This window comes from Mesoplodon mirus (genome assembly GCF_964341445.2).
Source record: "Mesoplodon mirus genome assembly, chromosome: 2".
NCBI lineage: Eukaryota > Metazoa > Chordata > Mammalia > Artiodactyla > Ziphiidae > Mesoplodon > Mesoplodon mirus.
Window position 1 is genome coordinate 183,449,606 of NC_138977.1, and position 18,654 is coordinate 183,468,259.

Sequence of the window (18,654 nt, forward strand, 5' to 3'; positions counted from 1 at the left end):
GGCCAGGTGGGACGCAGGGAGAAGAAGCCCCAGTGGGTTTGAGTAGAGAGTGTCTGGAGCTTCACTGCATCGGGGAGAGGACGGGGAGGCTACTACGATAACACAGTCCCAGCTGATGGCGTCTTGGCCCAAGGTGGCTAGAGGGGAGGTGATGAGAGGTGGCCAGATGCTGGGTTTATGCTCAAGGTTAGCCCCTGTGCAAATTGTCCTTGGACTGCAGGTGGAGGCTGATGGAAAAGAAGGGTTCACAGACGACACCTAGGTTTGGGCCTGAGCACCCGAATGAATGAATGGAGGTGTCATTTCCAAGATGGGGACAAACAGAGAGAAAGGGGTGTGGGGGGGGGATATGGAGAGTCTGGCCATGGAATCCTGAGGTCCTGATGGTCATCCAAGTTCTGAGGGGACAGTTGAGCAAAGCTGGCACCACGACAAGTGCAGGTGTGGTGGCAGGAGTCACAGACCTGCACCCAGACTGGGTGGGTGGACACGGTTGCTGGCATGACATAATTTGAGAGACTTCCTGAGCCTCTGGACAGGTCAAACGGTGCCCCATGCACCACGTGTGATTCCTGCAGGAGACGAGCATCGCCACAGCCTCTGCCCCCAGCCGGCTCCAGAGCCCCATCCCACCAGGGCAGCAAGAGACAGTGTACCGTGGCCCTGCCAAGGACAGTTGGGGGTCAGTGCCTGTCCCAGAGGCCTAAGACCTGGGAGGGGCCAGCAAAGCCAGCCCCTCCAGGCTCCACCCACCCCTCGGCTCTTCTGAAAGTGCACACCAGCTTTGGAAGAAGCAGCATTGCAGATAGGGAGTATTTTTGGACCAAAATCCATATTTGTTGAATGAATCCAAATTCCTCCCTGTGGCCTTCAAGCCCTTGAGTGCTGGGGCCCCCACCGCCCTCTCATCCTCCTTCTCATGTGCTGCCCAGGTCTCCTTTCAGATGCTCAAACCACCGTCACAGTGAAGCCCTACACAGGAGCTGTACTCACTAGAGCAAACACGTGTAGGTACCAGGCGCCGCGCTTGTAAGCACAACGTGACTTCACGCATCTCAGCTTTGGAACAATCCTAGGAAGTTGGCTCTGTGATTATCCCCTTTTGCAGATGAGGAGGCTGAGGTTAAATAGTAAGTGGCAGAGCTGGTCGTCACACCAGGCAGAGGGCTGGCTCCTTAACCAGTGTGTCCCTCCATCTGGAAAGAGGACACATTCCTCCCCCTCCCTTGGGCCCTTCGCCGAGCTCTGCCTGGGAGTGAAGATACCCTCCCTCCAGCTTGGGGCTCCCTCTCTGTCTTTAGGGCTCCATTTGACCATCATGTCCTCAGGGAGCCCTTCGGGACCTCCTCATCCAGGGCAGAATCCCTGGTTACGCTCCGTCAGAGCTTCACCCTCACATCTTCAGGCACTGGCCACAAGCGGTAAGCGGATCCTCAATGGTTTGTGACTGGTTTCTTGTATGCCTGCCCCTACAAACCCCCAAGGGGTCAAGTATTTTTCTGTTTCATTCACTACTTTGTCCCCAACACCTAGCACAGTGCCTGGGACAGGCCAGGACTATGGGAAACATCTGTGGCAGGAAGGAGGGAGGCAAGGGAGGGCCGCCCAGCCCCAGGGCCCACGTGTAGAATCAGCCTTCAGCTATGCCAGCAGCTGGGACGTTACCACCCTCCTTTCCCGGGGACAGGCTTCCCTGTGCCGGAGCCAGGCTCCTTTCTCTCTCTTGAAGCACATTTGGGCATCTTTCTCTTCCTTTCCAAGCCTGCTCAGAGGCAAAAGGAAGCTCACCCTTACCAGCACCTAGTGTGGCCTCTCGTCACCATTCTGGCCGCCCTGAGGGGAGGGCATCACTCAGCCCCATGTTCCAGGTAAGGAAACGAGACTCCAGTAACTGCCCAAGTTCTCACAGTTCATGAAAGAAGTGGGACCAGAACTTTCTGGTGGCCTTTCCCTTCTCCTCTAGTGTAATAGGAGGTTAACATGCAGCCATCACTTCCTGCCTCAGTTTTGATGGAGGGGCCAGTACAGCAGGCAGCAGATGGCAAGATGAGCGTGAGACGAATCACAAGTGCCCAGTTTACACAGGAAATTCCGAAAGCCCGTTCCACAACCCCCACCCCTGGCTGGCTCTAGCCTGGTCATGTTTCCAGAGACAGCAGGAAACAAACAAGAAGTTACCTGGGGTCAAACCCTGTTACCCTGATGGTTCCACTTCTCCCAGTGGCTCAAACGGACAGCCGCACGCTGACAGCAGTCTCAGCCCCTGGGTGGGCTCAGTCTTGGCTGGGAACAGTGCCTGTGCCCTGAGCCTGGGGGGCCATCCCAAGGGCGAGGACCCTCCCCTCAGGGGAGGCCTTCCTCCCCTCCAAGTCCCTCCCAAGGGGAGCTCATGTGGGAAGAGAACAGAATACGGAGCACAGTGAATCCTCTCAGCAGTGGGGGCTTGGCTGAGGCTATGGGCTTTGGGGCACCTGGAGGGGCCACAGTCTCCAGACCCAGGCCTGAGCAGCTGACCCCAAGTCAGGCCAGCCTGAGAGGGGCACAGACTCAACGTGCATGTCTCGGGCTGGTTCTTGTCCCCAGTAAGGCCTTGCTCTGATGTAACATCAAAGAAGGAGTTAAAGGGCTTCCCTGGTGGCGCAGTGGTTGGGAGTCCGCCTGCTGGTGCAGGGGACACGAGTTCGTGCCCCAGTCCAGGAAGATCCCATATGCCGCGGAGCGGCTGGGCCCATGAGCCATGGCCGCTGAGCCTGCATGTCCGGAGACTGTGCTCTGCAACGGGAGAGGCCACAACAGTGAGAGGCCCGCATACCGCAAGAAAAAAAAAAAAAGAAGGAGTTAACTAGTCTGTGACTCAGTGATGAGCATGTCACCTGCAAGATGAAGAAGTGCCACTTGGACAAGACAGAGCCGCCTGGATCCACAGCCTACACCTGCTAGGTCACACCTGCAGCAGGCAAGTCCCCGCGAAAGCCACCAATAACTATCAATATATTCCTGGCCCACAAAACCCAGATTCAGAGGTAAAGAAATAAGTTAACTCACAGAATGGAGGCTGCAGGAGGGAGAGAGTCTGTGTGGCTCGCCTAGTTCACCCCCTACGCTAGACACGGGGAAACCAAGGACCGGATGAACCCAACGACTCTGGGAGACCCTGGTTTAAAACTGTAAGGGCTATGCATACAGTGGAATAGTACTCGGCCTTAAAAAGGAAGGAAATTATGACACAGGCTGCAACGTGGATGAACCTCAAGGACATTATGCTAGGTGAACTAAGCCAGTCAGAAAAAGACAAATTCTGTATGATTCCATTTGTAGGACGTACCCAGAGTAATCAAATTCATAGAGACAGAAAGTAGAATGGTGGTTGCCAGAGGCTGAGGGTATGGGAGTGAAGAGTTAAGGTGTAATGGGCATACAGTTCAGTTTGGGAAGATGACAGAGTTCTGGAGATGGATGGTGGTGACGGTTAATGATGTATAACATGTATAATATCAAGGACATGTAAAATAATAAGGACATATTCAACACTTCTGAACTATATGCTTAGACATGGTTAAGATAGAAAATTTTATCGTATGTGTATTTTACCACAATTAAAACTAAAATAAAATAAATTCTTAAAAACAAAACTGTAAGAGCTAAATGAGAGTTCAGGTCAAGGTCATGGGGAAAATGAGGACCACTCAAGGCTGGAGCTCCTTCTTGCCCCTCCAGTGGGTGAGGACCCCCAAAGTGCCTCAGGCCACCCACACACATCCGTGAGAGGCACCCTCAACCGATCCCACCCACCCCATCTTTGGCTGAGGAAGCATCACGCGGTTTGTACACCTCCCTTGAGCCCTGCCTCTGTCTCATGACTGCACTGTGCCCTTTGGGTGGGCACTTCTAAAGCAGGGCAACAGACCCTGAGAGGTGCACCCAGGCCAACAAAACTCTTTGGCATGAAGCCCCTCACAGACGTCACCCTCTTTCCTCATCAACACCCCAAGTCTGAACAACAGCTGAGTGTCCATCAAAGGGGGGCAATACACATAGGTGGACTCAAAAACATCTGAACAGCTACCTGGAGGAATGCTGAAAACATGAGCCACTGGGAGTCGCCTCCTCTCCACACTGCCCTGCCCTCCCTGGATGAGAACATGGAAGACGTGCCGATCCAGAAGGCAGATGCAGGCAAGACTAAGAGAGGCCATCTGGACAGCAGACAAGATCAAAGGCGAACAAGGAGACAAATCTAATTCGATGATGTTTATCAGGGAAACGTGTGAAGTCTGTGCTCTGCACCCAAGGATCCAACTGTCGAGAGGGGGATGTGTCTCAGCAGTAGAGCATGTGGTCCATATGATTTCACAGTAAGTTCACTGTGACGCCATATTGTGTGGGTTGCCGAGGCAGAAGCTGCAGTAAAAGGGAGGGTAAAGTCATGGTCAGACCATCAGGCCAGAGGGAGGGAGCTGGGGGGGAGGAGGGAAAAGTGAAAGAACGGGGCCATTTAGGCACAGTGGATATGAGGTAACTGCCTCTCTCTGGGTTGTGGGTTGAATAGAAGCAGTGGGTGGAGTGAGAGAAAGAAGGGTTTTCTTTTCTCTACCGTCAGCATGCTATGCATGTGTGGTGGGCTCTCTCTGGGAGGTGATGGGTTTCTGGTCATAATATCCTGAAGCTCCCTTGACAGGATGTTGTAGAAATCTTCATGCACAATATGGGCTATTGGACAAGTTTTTTAATCCCTTTCAACAAAATAATGAGTGGGATGTGAATTACAAAGCTAAGTTTTCCTTCCAACTTTAACATGTGTTCAGAATTTCAATTGATTTCAATTGAACTTAAATTGTCCAACAACCAATATCTCTCCCTTAACCATTTTTTAACACCGGAAAAAAAAAGTGATTTCTACAAATAGGATCATTTTAGACCTAACTCTTGATTTTTCCATGATTTCACAGTACCAAGAGCAATACGAGATTTCTCCACGTGCCCCTGCCTAAACAACTTCATCAACCTGGAGCACTGCTGAAAACCAGTAGTAGCAAAATAGGGATGCATCCTTTGCAATGCTCAGGGCAGCAGATGAACAGATAGTTACCAAGAAAAAAATCCAGACTCCAAAACGCATGCGCTTTTCCCATGAAAAGCAGTCTCAAAGCCCTCACCACGTGCTTAAAGACTCTTCCGAGTGCACTGCTAACATAAGTTGTTTGTCTTACAAGGCTGCCACAAGCTTGAAAGCAAGCTTGAAAGGTAATGGCAGAAACATTAATGGGTAATATTGAGAAAAGAGACAAAAAATTATAAAACAGCCCCCAAAATTAACAAGCACAGTAACCTGGGGCCATTTAGTACAAGGCAAGCAAAGTAGCACGCCTCGGGATGGCCGGAAGCCGTCCGTCGCTGGACCACAACAGGAACCATCACAAGAGATGACGTTTGAAAGGGCTTTGAAAACTGAACAAAGCTTGCGTCTAGTAATGATGGGGCGACACAGAGTCGGCCGTGAGAGAGGCTCTGTCTTCCTCTTTATTATGTCAGGGTGGTGACAGATGCTTTAGAAAATGTCTACCCCAAAACCAAGTCATAATTATCAAACTCCTATAAAATGAGAGTGCTGATAAGACATCTCTGGGGTCTGAAAGCCAGATACAGCCTGCTGTGGAGGAAGAAAGTGGGCTTTGAAGTTTGGCCCCTGACTCCACCATTAACTAGTCATGGGACTTCTCACCAACTTTCCAAGCTCCAGCTTCCTCATCTGTAAGAGGAGGTAATACACCTACCTTAGGAGAAATTCTATAAAGCACCTAGCACTAAGTCCTGCAACAATTATTATTTCCATGACCCCATACAAAATAAAGGGCAAGAATAAGTCACAATTCGCAGCTTATTCAAGCTACCCATTCAATTCAGCGGCCAGCGAAGAACTCACTTGCTCTGAGCATCCCCGGGAAGACACGAAGAATGAACAGTGCCTCGAGATGCGTGACTGTGCTGTGAGCCTCCTCCACCCTACGTATCCCTACACTGTTTTCACAGCTGTGTGGGTTCATTGGTGAAGCCTTTTCCATGAGACCAAAAAGTAGAAAAATTTATTCTGCCAATAAAATCTTGAGGAGTAAGTCAAACAAACTTTAAAAGTCTCATCTTTTAATAACCAGATTTCCAGACTTGGGGCTCTAGTTTTCTTTTCTTTTTTTAATCTATCAAAAAGCTACAATCACCAATGGGCTAAAAATTAAATTAGCTACAAAGGAAGTCATCCCCATGTGTCACATAGCACCAAAAAACTATGAATAACCTAACCGCCCAATACTAGAGAGTTGATTGAATAAGCTATAATCGCCATATTGAACGCACTGAAGCTATGACAAAGCAGCAGAAGCACCGAGTCCTAACCACTGGACTGCCAGGGAAGTCCCTAAGATACATAAATTTATTAGCGATATATATTTATAAATGGGAAGAAAGCAAAGATACCAGTAGCAAATATTCATAGTGGTTGATTCTGGATGCTAAGATTACGAATGATTTTTATATTTTTCTTTGGGTTTTGCTGTACTTTCTTTCCACTTTTTCTAAACTGACCAGGTATTACTCTCACAATAAGAGTGTCTTTTTTGTGACTCATGATTTCCCATCTCTTTTCATTCAAATGATGGGATAGACGTTCTCCTTCAGGGCAGAGTTCCATTGAGGTTTCTAAGGAATAAGAACTGTACCCTCAGCACCCAGCTGAGACTCCACGACTGCTAATGGCCTCAGTCTGCACTAGAGTAACTGACTGGCGAACATCGAGCTGAGGGCTGACCGTGGAAGACCCACCAGGAACATTCTGTCTATCTCCCATTCAGCCGGGATCGAAGTCAGTGATCCCTGGCATGGGATGCGACCCACGATCAGCCAGCAAAGCCCCTAAAAGGCCACAATTTCTTCCCTCTCACCCTACCATGTGTGCCATCACCAAAGCCTGTACAAGAGCCTCCAAGCCCCCAAATGCAGCCTGAAAATTATTTTGTTTGAAGAACTTGCTACCTCTTGGACACTAAATTAAAACACACAGTTAGATTTCCATTAAGTTACAGCAAATTCTGCTGAATTGATCGAATCGGCCTACATTCCTATATGACATCATGCTTTAAAGGCTTGGCCTGAACATAAATACTTAATGTAATAAATACAGTCTGAAATAGTTGATCTCCTTGGCAGTTTAATTGATCTACTACAGAGACTGACAGGAAAAATTAAGTTAGTTCTGTCTCCTCTCTGCCGAAAGCACATTTTCACCATAGAAAGGCACATGAACGATAATTTTGGTTACAAGTAGAGCTCTCACACATCGATTTCTTGTTGAACCTTCAGGTTAAGGGTAAGAGTATGGAAGGAAATGAGTAAGTGGATTTATGAGACCTTTCACATAAATACTACAGTTCATTTCTTTTTTTTTTGCTTTATAGCAAAGTAAATAAATGAATAAACATATTCTGTGATTCTTAATACCAGTTCCTAATACAGTTTACAAGGAATATTTGGATGGCAGTGTTAGTAGACGCCTACAGTATTTAAGCAGAGATTTTTAGATGCAGTGGCTAAGTGTGTTCACCAGTAATCAAATACACAACAGGGTCCAATTCACTCCTGGGTGACTACTACCACAGAACCCCCAAAGTGCTTTCTCCTGTACCTGTGTTATGGTTTTTATTGCCTCTTTACCATGAGTTGTGTTTATTTTTGTACCCACCGCACCTCCCAAACTTGCAGGGTAAGAGCTTTCACCTACCGCCACCCACACAGCCCTGATTCCAGAGCTAAAATTTCCAATTTGGGTACAGAGTAAGCACTTGAATATTTGGGGAAGGGAGAAAAGGAGGGAGAGTCTATCTTTCCTGACTGAGGGGGCATATTTTAATTCCTCAAAGGTTGCCAGCTCCCAGGTTCTAAGCTTCCTCAATACCCCATGGAAAGAAAAACTATGGTCATCACAGAGTTACCCAATCTGATTAATGCCAAAATCCCCAGGTTAACTTGGCAGGTTATGCTGGAGGAGTGGACTCGAAATCCCTCCCTGTCTTAATTCCACGTGTGCACGCACTGTCCCAACATCTGCTTATTCACTCAGCAAATGCTCCCTGACAGGAGTCCACTCAGTCGACCGTCCCTCATGCTGTGACCCAGTCTCGGGGCCAGAGCCAATGTCCCATTTCTGCTTGGATACCTTTGAAGGGGCAAGCAAATGATGACAGCACCCAGATTCAAGGACCCTGGCACAGCCAGAGAAGCAGCAGGGACACGCGTTCTAGGTGATCCGATGCCAGTGAGTGTCACCCTCCCTCCTTCCGGCGGCTGCCAGAACTCTGGACGGGCAGCCTGCTTCCCCGCTGCCTCTGGGCACAAGCCAGGAGCCCTCTGCTCAGCTCCCTGCACTCCAGGGCCCCATTGATTAGCAGGAAGGGCAAACCCATCAGCACCCATAGGAAATGACTTCTGGAAAGTGAGTTGCAGTTTTTAAAGCCAGAGAATGATAGCAGGGGCCTGTAAAAGGAACGGAATCAATACAGGGTGTGGGGAGCTGGCAGGTGGGACACTTGGGTCCCTAGCTTGTCTTACCTCTGGCAGAGGCACTGTGTGACCTTGGGCAATCCTAGCCCCTCTCTGAGCCTCAGTTTCCCCCACTGTATCCTGGAGAAGTGGTGGTAATGTACTCATCAAGGAGATTCCTTACAAATGTTAAGTGCTGGGGTTCTCCACCCCTGCCTTCCTGACATCGGCTAGGCACCGAGAGGCTAGGGCTGACCAAACCACCTCCCCCATGAGGACAGACCATGTCCTGGCCCTCAGGTGCCCTGTTCCCCAAACACCTGCACCTTCAGAAATAAGCCAGGAGCCCCTGCAAGGCTGTGCTGCTTTCTTAAAGCTGCACACACTGTGGACCTCAGGCTGAGAGCCTCTCCCATTGAGGAGTGAACGTCTGCAGGAAGTGGGATCATCTGCCCTGGAAATCCAAACCCAAACCCTAATCAGATCCAAGTGATCTCTTGGCCTCATCCTCATAACCCTAACAACAATCACCAGCGCCTACCAGGAACTTGGATGTGCCAGGCAGAGATACACACCCTACAGACCACAGGCAATATTGGGTATGGCCATGACGACCCTCATTTTATAGATGAGGAGACTAGGGTCTCCCCTAAGTTGGCCTTTTAAAGGGAAGGAGGCAGTGAAGAGCCATGGCTGGTCTGACTCCAGAGCCTGGGCTCATCTTGAGGCCACACCATCCTCTCCAAGGACCGTGGCTCCATCCAACCTCACACTTTGTCCTTTCCTCAACCAGCCAGCCTCAGTGCCTTTGCTCATGCTCTTCTGTCAGATGCCTGGAGTGCCCACACCCACTGGTCAGCTCCTACAGCTCCTTCAAGCCCAACTCAAGCATTTCCTCTGGAAAACCTTCCTCATTCCTACAGAGAAAGAGTTCCTCCCTCCTCTGGGCTTCCCCCACACCTTGCATGCCCTTGTTGGCCTCTATGAGGGCACGTGAGAGTGTCACAAGTGTCTCTCTCTCCAAGCCCACGCCCAGCCTTGAGCCCCTTAGGGTAGGGTTGTATCTAACTCATCAAAGGATGCTCAGCCCCCCATTCAGAGACTGACAAAGTAGGGTGCTCAGTGGGTACTGAATGAAGAACAGAAGGCTCCAGCAGTTTCTGGGGCCCAGCAAGTGGCCCACAGTACAGGGCCAAGGCCAGTAGACTGGGGTCTCCTAAGTGAGGCGGGTCTCCCAGGGCCAGAACAACACGACTTTCTTTCCTTCTTTCCCCAAACGTCACTACCTTTTACTCGGCACAAGACCAGACCCTGTGTAAGGGGCAGAGGTAAGTGGCTTGGAAAGATCTAGAAGTGAGTCAGATAAGGCCAGTGACCTTAAAGTGCTTATAGTCAGGATTGGGAAGTTGGGTGGGTTCAAAAATAAACATCCCAACTCATGTCACGAGGCCAGGCTCCAGATGCACAGGCTCAGCGGCCATGGCTCACGGGCCCAGCCGCTCCGTGGCATGTGGGATCCTCCCGGACCAGGGCACGAACCCGTGTCCCCTGCACTGGCAGGCGGACTCTCAACCACTGCGCCACCAGGGAAGCCCCTAAAGTGTAAGTCTTAACAAGACCTGGCATCTTCTGCTTTTACATTCTCAGGATCCAACCGCCATCCAACTCCCACCATGGGGAGAGAGAGAGAAAGAGAGAGTGCTCCCAGCCCCCCAGCATCCCTGCCAAGGCACCAGGCACAGAAGTGATGCCATCTTGTATGTATCAGCCCCAGCTGCCATCTGACTGCAACCTCATGGGACGCCCCAGGCAAAAGCAGCAGCAGAACTGCCCGGCTGAGCCCAGCCCGTCCTTGGAATCAGGAGAGATAATAAAACAGCTGGGCAGTTCTGCTGCTGCTTTTATTATACTAAGTTGGGGGGTAAAGTAAAACAATACTGAAGCCTGGAATGGAGATTATAAGAAAAAAAAAATCATGAGCCAATTTCTTCATGATCATAGATGAAAAAGCCCTAAACAAAATAGCAGCCAATCCAGCTATATATAGAAAGGATAACATGTCACATCTAATTTGGGTTTATTCCAGGAATGCCCAGTTGGTTTAACATTAAACAATCAATCAGTGTAATTTACTGTATTAATATATTGAGAAAGAAAAATCATGTGATTGTCTCAACAGCAGCAGAAAAAGTATTCAATGAAATTCAACATCCACTTATATTCATGATTTTTTAAAATAAGAATTAAAATACAACTCTCAGAAAACTAGGGCAAGAGAAATATATCTTCACTTGATAAAGGGTATCTTAAAAATAAAAAGGCAGACAGCAAACACGATTGTGAAACTGTGAGAGCTTCCCCCTGAGATCAAGAATAAGGGCATAAGCCAAGGATCAGCCACAAAGAGCAGATATTGTAGGATTCCATTCAATGAGATATCCACAATGGCAATAGCAGAATGCCCACAATCTATAGAGACAGAAATATTAGTGGTAACCTGGGGCAGGGAGGGTTGGGGGAAATGGGGACTGACTGCTAATAGGTCTTGGGTGATGAAAATTTTCTAAGGTTGATTGTAGTGATGGTTTCCCAACTCTTGACTATACTAAAAATCACTGAGTTGTACATTTTAATGGATGAATGGTATGGTATGTGAATTGTATTTCAATAAATCTGTTATTGAAAAAAAAAAAGAACAAGGCAAGGATGCCTATTATCACCACTTCTATTCAGTACTGTACTAGAGGTTATGGCCAGCACAGCCAGACCAAAAAAAAAAGAGAAATAGGGCTTCCCTGGTGGCGCAGCGGCTGAGAGTCCGCCTGCCGATGCAGGGGACACAGGTTCGTGCCCCGGTCCGGGAGGATCCCACATGCCGCGGAGCGGCTGGGCCCGTGAGCCACGGTCACTGAGCCTGCATGTCCGGAGCCTGTGCTCCGCAGCAGGAGAGGCCGCGGCAGTAAGAGGCCCGCGTACCACAAAAAAAAAAGAGAGAGAGAAATAAAAACTATAGTCTGCCCTTCTGTATCCACAGGTTTCGCATCCCCAGATTCAACCAACCAATTGAAATCGATCCGCCAGTTGGTTGAATCCAGGGATATGAAATCCACAGATATGGAGGGCCAACTGCATTCATTATACTACAACATTTTATATAAGGGACTCAGGATGGGTGGGTTTTGGTATGGGGGTCGGGGAGGTCGTCGTGGAACCAATCCCCCACGGATACCCAGGAATGAATGTATAAGGATTGGAAAGGGAGAGGCAAACCATCTTTATCTGCAGATGATCTGAGCATGTACACAGAATATCATTAAGAATTGACAGCTAAACCTAATTACATGGATAAATCTCCCAAACATAATGCCGAGTCAAAGTAGCCAGGCACGAAAAATACAACCTGTATGATTCCATTTATATGTATACACATGTACAGTTCAAAAAAGTTCAGACTAGACAGTAGTGTTTCTGAATGCCTATGCAGGTGGTCGGCAAAGCTGCATTACCATAAAGGTCAGCATAGTGGTTTCCTTTAGGGGGAAGAAAACTGACATTAGTAGAAAGGGGCACAGGGATTCAGGGGCTTCTGGGGTGCAGGCATAGTTCCAAAGGAAGGGTAGCACATGGGTGCTTAAAATCATTCATTAAGTTCTAGATACATGTTTTCTGAGTTTTGATTAACATATTTCATAATAAAACAATTTTAATTGCTTATTAAGACTGTGATTTTTTTTTCTTTAATCACAGCACAGGAAAAAGTGATTAAGAGAATTAGGAGGAAAATGTTTTCAGGGGACTTGAAGGAGAAAGAGGCTGCCTCCAGCTCTGAGTTTAGCCCTGGCGGGCAAATGTTCATTGGCCAATAAAGCCCTTCCAATCTCAGACTCTGGACACTTTACCCTGGCCTGGAGGCCCAAGGGCCAACGCCAACGTGAAGCAGGGAGGGCACATTCTTGGGTAACTAAGGGGCCCTGCTCTCAAGAAGGACATGACCAGACCCTTTCCCAGCACTGGACACCCTGCCCCTCGCCTGCCTGCTCATCCTCACACACAAGATGCAGGCCCAGGACTGCTACTCTGATTGCTAGCATTGACTGAGCACCCACTGCGTGTCAGGACATCTCCGTCAGTCCTCACGGCTTCCCAGGCCTGGATGGATGGAGCTCAGCTACGGAGGTGGGACCAGGTGTGTCTGCCTCCAGACTCCTCCCTGCCCGGGCCGCATGTGGGACCAGAGGAGCCATCTGGCCTCGCCAGGAGCCGATGGGAGGTCAGCCGTGATGCCCCGCCCAGCCGGGGAGAGTGGCTGTGACTCCCGGGCATGAGCGCGGACTGAGTTATGAAAGCTCTCCCCTGGCAGCCATAATGAGTTTCCACCTCACACCCAGCTCTCCGAATCACAGGTTAGAGGCAGCCGGGCCAAGTGCACCAGGGAGAAGGCCTCCGCTGACTGTGGCCCGTTCTGTGGCCAGCACTTCCCCGGAACAAACCCAAGCACTTCCCTCGGCCATTAATAACCTCCTCTGCATTAATGAATTGCGAACAGGAGGCTGGCCATTAAGACAGTGCAGGAAAGCTCTTTGTGTTGCAAAGGCTTTTCCTCTGGACACCCATTATTGTTATGCAAACCCTGACTTCATGGGGTAGGGTCCCGCTGCCTTTTTATTTTTAAGTTTCCGTGGAACACTCAATCAGGAAACACACTGACTGCATGCCTGGCCAGGATGGGCCCTCTCTGACCACCCCAGAGTACAAAGCACATCACTGGCTGCATGAAGCCCCAGGGAGGGAATGGATGCCCTGACCAGCAACTCCTACCAGGGACGGGAAGGAGCTCCCATCACAGCCAAAAATCATAACAACGAGGGTTTACGAGGAAAAGGTGAATGTCAGCAGCGATACAGTTCAAAAAAAATGGGAGAAGTTTGGGAGAAAAGACATTTCAGTTTGTCTTTTAAAGATGAGTGGGACCCAGTGACTTGAAAATGAGAATGGAGGAATCTGATTAATAATAACGGTGTTGACTCACACCTCTCACTGGTCCAACTCACACTCTACCCATTTGGTCCTATAAATCCAGTCCTGTGATGGTCAAGATCCCCAATTTACAGATGAAGAAGCAGAGGTAGAGATTCCCAGTACTTAACTCAAGACTTACATGGCCAGAGAATGGAAGAATGAGGATTCACACCAGGCAGGACATCCAGAGCCCTTGCTCAACGCTACTGTGCTAGTTGACTGCTTGATAATTAAAGGATAATTAAAGGAGGAAATTTCCACAAGTGCCTGGTTTTCAGTTACCTGGCTCTGTTGCTGGTGGGCAGTTTTCTGGCCCCCTCTGATGGGCACAGCCCAATGCCCATCCACACCTCCCTGCCCAGCAGAGCGTGGAGGCAAGTCTGCCACACGTCTACCTATAGACACTCTGCTTACCCAGCCACCCCGAAGGGGCCATAACCTGTCCTTCAAGGGCGCCGGCCCCACCTCCCACCCTTCCCAGGCTCCCGATTGCTTGAGCAGCCTTGCTGACCTAGCCAGACCCATCCCTCTGTGAACACCCCCATCCACACGCCCCAACACTGAACCTGCTGAATACGTGTCCCCAGGGCTCCAGCCCCAGAGCTGCGTCTCAGCCACCTGCCCAAGCCTGGGGACCTGGCAGCAGAACGCAGTCCCCTAGCACAGGATGTGGCAGAGGGCGAAGCTCTGGAAGGTCTCTGCCCTCACCCCTTGGCCTGGCAGACCTGCCAAGCCAGCTCAGTGTGCGCTGTGGCAGTTCTGAGCTGTGCAGATTTTCCAAAGCCAGGGGTCATTTCCAGCCTCATCTTGGTTTCCCTAGCTCTCGAGCTGCTTCCGAACCCCAGGCCCCTGCCTTCAACAGGTGTCTCCAGGGAATGAGAATTAGGGCCTCTAATTTCCTAAGAAACCCATAATCTGCTACTGACTTCTCAGTCTGGGTGCTAAAGCTCAGCAAAGCGGCTGAACGACCTGTTCCTCTTCACCTTTTCTGGGCCACTTCCCCCACAATCTAAAAATAAAAAAGCAGAGTCTAGATCCACCAGCGTGTTCTGGGCCACAGTCATGGAGCTGCCAGGGCCCAGCCCACCCAGCCATTCACATTGGAGGCAAGGCTTGACGACACCCCACAGCTCTGTGCTCTGGGAGTCCAGTTTCTTGGGCATCCCCCCCCAGCACATTCCCTCTATATCCAGCACCCCGATCTGCCCCTGCTTGCCCTTTTCCTCCCCCCAGTGCCACCTGCTCCAGGAGCTGATAGCCAATATTCCAAGAATGCCCTTGTTTTCAGAGCACATTCAAAGCCAAAGTGTTTCCAGGGAAGTGAATTCAACAACTACTTAGAGGACCTAAGGACTTCAAGGACCGGTACTCAAAGGAATTCAGCAAACCGTACCTCAACAACCCCCAGGCTCCCCTACAAACACACCTGGAGGCTCTCTCAACGTTTCCCAGGAAGAGACTTCACATCTGTCACAACAACACGTAGAACCGAAAGACCAGGACCCCCAACTCAGAGTTCTTCGACTTGTAGCTCTATTGAACGTTCTGCAGGCAGTTAGCTCTGGGACCACTCGCTGGGGTGCTCCATGTGCCCCCAGGGAGAACTGATCCTTCCTGGGCACTGGGAGCCCGGATTCCCCTCACACCCAGGCTGGGTGCTGGTGTAGCACATCTCAGCCTTGGCTTGGATCCTCAAGCCCTGGTCTGGAGTCTCAGGTCTGGAGTCTCGGGATGGACACTGAGAGTGCTGTCTGGGGCAGGGCCGGAATAGTGGTGGCCTCTCCAGGACACCTGCTGTCTTTAGTCCAGGGCCATATGATCCCACTAGGACCACAAAGCCTGGGGAAGGAAACCTGAACACTGGTTTGAGTCCAGAAGCTGAAATTCACTTTGATTCTTTCTTGGGGATGATTTGCAAGTTGCCTCGGGCCTGGAGAAGTGGGTTGGGATCTCTGGGCTGGAAAGGGCTGCGGTGCTCAGCTCACAATGGTTGTGGTCTCTGGGTGAGTCCAGATTCTTCCCCCAGGGCTCATGCCCAGTGGACTGCCAGCTGTCCTCACTTGCCAGGCAGAGAAGCAGGGTGGGGGTCAAAAGCCCCTACCAACAGGTGCCCACCCAGAGGAATGAATGAATAAATCATGCCTGGAGGAAAGAGCACACCAGGATCCTGTGGAGATCAGCCTAGATCTCAAAGGCGAGACCTCGCTGATATGAGTGACCTGTGAGCAAGTGGCTTTCCCTCCGGGAACCTCAGTTTCTCATTTGTAAAAAGAGGGATGGGTATGGAAGCCCAGGTGTGTGCCTTCTAGCACACACGTAGATGAAGCTCCTCACAGCTTGCTGAGGGGGCCCCCTTATTGGCCAGAGGCCCCTGGAAGCAGAGCTCAGGCCACCAGCTCTGCCAGCACCTGGCCGTCCAGCCACCTCTGGGGGTGAACTCAGGAAAGGGAGGCCAGGTCACAGCCCAGAGGTCCGGGCACTGAGCCAGGCCTAGAAAATTGGGATTGCTCCTCTCTTGGGCCTAAACTGGGCCATGCACTTAACTTCTGTAGCTGGGGAACCCTCGGAGAAGAAGACGTAGGCTGCAAGAGTCTGGAAGATGTAGGCCTCAAACCACTTAACAAATGTTCCGGAAAACAGTCGAGAGTTGAATCCCGGGGCATCCAGAACCTGACTTGCAGGTACATGCTTGTTACCCCAGGTTCTGAGGCAGAGGCAGGTCCCCCAAGCACATCTCCAAGGACGGCCGAGCCCACCTGGACTGGAGCGAGGCTGTGCCGCCACCTCACAGGGTCAGGCACTCTTAGAATGCAAAGATACCCCAACCAATGCCAGCTGTTATCGCAGAGCCATCCCAGCTCCACTGACCTGCTGTGCAGCTCTGGAGCCTCCCTGATACATCGTTTACTATGCTCCTCTACCGTGAGAACTAAGCGGGACCACACGTGAGACCACCGGGCAGAGGACAGAAAAGGTTTTCAATAATCACTCATTTCCCTCCCTTTCCAACACCACTTAGCTTGCCGGAGACTAAAAAGCCAGCTGCTCAGAGGGGCCAGATAGCAAGGGCCTTGGTGGGTGAAGGGGTCAGGATGAGCTACAGGAGGGGAACTTTGCCGGGGGAGGCCTGAGGAGGAGCTACGAATGCAGGGAGAAGAACACAGAAAGCAGAGATGGGAGGGGTGGAGGAGAAGTGCCCCCCACAGAAAGGCAGTCCGCAGGCTGGTCTGACCAATGATGCACCCATTTGGCCCAAAGACTTGGAGGTCACATTTAAAAGATGGGACTATTTTGGGCTTCCCTGGTGGCGCAGTGGTTGAGAGTCTGCCTGCCGATGCAAGGGACACGGGTTCGTGCCCCGGTCCGGGAAGATCCCACATGCCGCGGAGCGGCTGGGCCCGTGAGCCATGGCCACTGAGCCTGCGCGTCCGGAGCCAAAAGATGGGACTATTTCAAATAAAAATCCAGATTTCCAGCTTCTCCTGAAATTTCAGTAGTTCTGGCAATGTAGGGTCCACAGACCCACTTGGCCACCATCGGCTGACGTGAGTAGTAGTTGACCCTTGAGTGGGCAAATGCTCCCCAGCCCACCTCTGCCGAATCTCAGGGAGCCCCTTAGCGTGCTCCTCGCATAACTGCTTCTGACGTAGAGAAACGTGCCTTTTCCCCACCCCTTTCTCACAAGTGGGAGAATGACATATAGACCAAGACGGCTGCATGTCCCAGATGAGCAAGAGCACATTTGTATCTGGGGGATCAAAGACAAAGCCTACACATACTCACTTTGCTCATCGCCTGCCTGGCTCTGGAACTATCAGAGTGTGTCACCTGCCACAGCACACCTCGTGTCCCTGATCGTAGCCAGGAAGACCTTCCGGTGGGGATGTGCAAGCTTCCCGAGCAAGTGCCACCACAAGGCACAAAGATGTGCCCTGGTTTGGTGAGCACACTGTGACTTCCATCACTTCTGCCGAATCCTGACACCCCAACGCCCCATCCCTCCATCAAAGGAAAGTCTGTTTCCAGCGAAGCAGGCACAGGTCAGGCCCCAAGGGAAGTGCTGGGGCTGGGGGAGTACATACGAGTAAAGGAAGAGGAGGAGAATGACAGATTTACCTGCCCCTCCCACCAGCCCTGCTTCCTTCTGCTCCGTCCTCTGTCTCTCTCTTATCAGTGCCTTCAGCCTCTCAGTGGCAGGCAGGCACTCCCACCCTCCCTGCCAGCAGCCTGGCCCTCTCTCCACTCATTCAGCCACCTCAGGCCCTCACCAGGGCCTGGGCTTTGCCCCAGACCCCTCCCAGCTGCCCCAGCGAAGAGACGTGGGATTCACCTTCAACTCGTGAGGCTGGAGTGGGGCAAGCAGAGAACATTGATAAAAGAGACGGTTACTCTCAGGAACTGAGCTGGGCCTCACCAAAGCAGAGAGGATTTCATAGATGGACACAGGATTGCTTTTCTGCCCAGAGCAGCTCCTTGAATGATATACAAGTCCCACTTGGGTAATCTCCTTCTGGAAGCCCCTTCCAATTGGGACCCTATCTTCACAGTGCCCTCTCAGCCTATTGTGTCTGTGAATATGTCCCAAGGCCACTCTGTGGCAGGGGGCTCTACTTGGCCCCTGGAGCACACAGACCCTGGAGCTGAAGGAAGCACTGGCAGGGCACGGGGTCCAGAGCTGGATGGAGCTGAACCTCATCAACCCATGCTGGCCATCTAAGCACGGCGACTTGCCCAGCTGCCTGGACCACTCAGAAGTGGCTCCAGGCCTCAGGGTCCCACCTCCTACAGTGGAAAATCCAAATGCAGGAGTGCGGCATCCAAGGCCTGCAAGCTCTGGCCCCTCCACCTTATCTCTGGGCACTCTCCTGTGGGCACCCAACATACCAGCCATTGTCCAGACAAGCCTGGTTCTTCTCCCTGCTCCTGGCACTCTGCACGTGTTGTTCCCTGTGCATAGAACACCCTTCTCTCCCTTCAGAGATTCCCTAGAGAGGCTCCATCATGCCCTTATTCAGGCTCCAGAAACTACATTTGCAATGCAGATTGCCAGTGTGCGTATGCGTGTGCGTGTGTGTGTGCGCACGCGCCCATGTGTACACGCACGTG

At 51.0% G+C, this 18,654-nt stretch overlaps 1 protein-coding gene across 1 annotated transcript in view; it reads right to left on the reverse strand.

Moving 5' to 3' along the window:
- DRGX (dorsal root ganglia homeobox) overlaps window positions 1-18,654 on the reverse strand; it is a gene marked incomplete at both ends in the record, with an annotated part of 30,532 nt that overhangs the window by 1,723 nt on the left and 10,155 nt on the right. The window lies entirely within an intron of this gene.